The following is a 2,438-nucleotide window of genomic DNA, read 5'->3' on the forward strand; positions in this document are numbered from 1 at the left end:
GTATTTCTGTTTTCCATTCAAACATGCGTGTTCCTATCTAAGATATTCATTTGCACTTTAATATGAATGTGATGAACGTGACAATCATCATCATTCCTCCACGAACGCGTGCCTGACAACCACTTACGTTCCACTATAGAATGAATGAATATCTCTTAGATCTCTTAATCGGAATCTTCGTGGTATAAGCTAGATTGATGGCGGCATTCATGAGAATCCGGAAAGTCTAAACCTTGTCTGTGGTATTCCGAGTAGGATTCTGGGATTGGATGGCTGTGACGAACTTCAAACTCGCGAGTGTTGTGCGTAGTGACAGACGCAAAAGGATAGTAAATCCTATTCCGGTACGACTTAGAACCTGCAGATGATTAGCCGTGCGGTGACAGTGCACCTGGACCCTTTTCACTGGAAGGGTGGATGGTAGCCATTGACAACGGTGATCCACCAACACACAGCTTGCCATAGGAGGACGTGCATGCGTGAATCAAAAGATAGAGGAAAGCAGAGATTCAGAAGACAAAGCATCTCCAAAACTCCAACATATTCTCCATTACTGCATAACAAGTAACCTTTAATCCATGCTCTCTTGTTTATTCGCAATTCAACTAATAAATATAATTGATTTCCTGACTAAGAATTGCAAGATAACCATAGATTGCTTCAAACCAACAATCTCCGTGGGATTCGACCCTTACTCACGTAAGGTATTACTTGGACGACCCAGTGCACTTGCTGGTTAGTGGTACGAGTTGTGAAAAGTGTGATTCACAATTCGTGCACCAGTGTGCTATTTTCCTTCTACGCATCCCTTTTCTTATTCTGAGTGCTATACATGATCACAAATATTAGAAAAATGAGGAAAACTATAAAAATCATTATGAAAAAAATTATATGAAATCAAAATAAAATAACTGAAATAGAACAAAAGAAAGTAAATCTTTACCGTCATTAGCTGACGGACTGCTCCTTTACGGAGGTTCATAGGGGCTCATATCTTTACTCCTCATTGTAAACTTCCTTCTTGTTTTCTCATGAATTAATTCAACATGCTCCAAAGATAGGATCCAGCTCACAGTGTGTGGTATGACTGAACTTCTTGTGAAGACTATTCTCAGTAACAATCCCGGTTTTCGAGTACGCGAGATCTTTTCTGAAAGTACAGATTTCTCCGAAAGATTAGTAAGGGGAGAACCTCTGATATATCATCAAGTGTCTCAATCTTTATTATTATTATGTCATCTTTAAGCTAGAACCTTTTTTGAGGCAAGCTCGATAACGCAGTCGATGAGCGGATAATTTATACGCTTTTTGGCACCAATTTTAGGTAGTTTTTAGTATGATTTAGCTACTTTTCAACATATTTTTATTAGTTTTTAAATAAAAATCACATTTTTGGACTTTACTATGAGTTTGTGTGTTTTTCTATGATTTCAAGTATTTTCTGGCTGAAATTGAGGGACCTGAGCAAAAATCTTATTCAGAGGCTGAAAAAGGACTGCAGATGCTGTTGAATTCTGACCTCTCTACACTCGAAGTAGATTTTCTGGAGCTACAAAAGCCTAATTGGCGCGATCTTAATTGCGTTCGAAATTAGACATCCTGGACTTTCCAGAAATATATAATAGTCCATACTTTGCCCGAGATTTGATGGCCCAAACCGGCGTTCAAAGTCAGCCTAAAATTTCTGGCGTAAAACGCCCAAACTGGCACCAGAATTGGAGTTAAACGCCCAAACTGGCACAAAAGCTGGCGTTTAACTCCAGGAACAGCCCAAGCACACACCAAGTGGGCCCCAAAAGTGGATTTCTACATCATTTACTCATTTTTGTAAATCCTAGGTTACTAGTTCATTATAAATAGGACCTTTTACTATTGTATTTTCATCTCAGGATCTCTGGAACACATTATGTAACTTTTACGTTCTGAGACCTCCATGGGAGGCTGGCCACTCGGCCATGTCTACCCTATTTTCACTTATGTATTTTCAACGGTGGAGTTTCTACACCCTATAGATCAAGGTTTGGAGTCCTGCTGTTCTTCATGAATTAATGCAATTACTACTGTTTTTCTATCCAATTCAAGCTTATTCTTGTTCTAAGATATTCATTTGCACACAAGAACATGATGAATGTGATGATTATGTGACACTCATCACCATTCTCACCTATGAACGTGTGTCTGACAACCACTTCCGTTCTACATGAAAATGAGCTTGAATGCATATCTCTTAGCCTCGAGATCAGAGTCTTCGTGGTATAAGCTAGAATCAATTGGCAGCATTCTTGAGATCCAGAAAGTTAAAACCTTGTCTGTGGTATTCCGAGTAGGATCTAGGATGGGATGACTGTGACGAGCTTCAAACTCGCGAGTGTTGGACGTAGTGACAGACACAAAAGGATCAATGGATCCTATTCCAACATGAGTGAGAACGGACAGAT

Source organism: Arachis hypogaea, chromosome 17 (genome assembly GCF_003086295.3).
Source record: "Arachis hypogaea cultivar Tifrunner chromosome 17, arahy.Tifrunner.gnm2.J5K5, whole genome shotgun sequence".
NCBI lineage: Eukaryota > Viridiplantae > Streptophyta > Magnoliopsida > Fabales > Fabaceae > Arachis > Arachis hypogaea.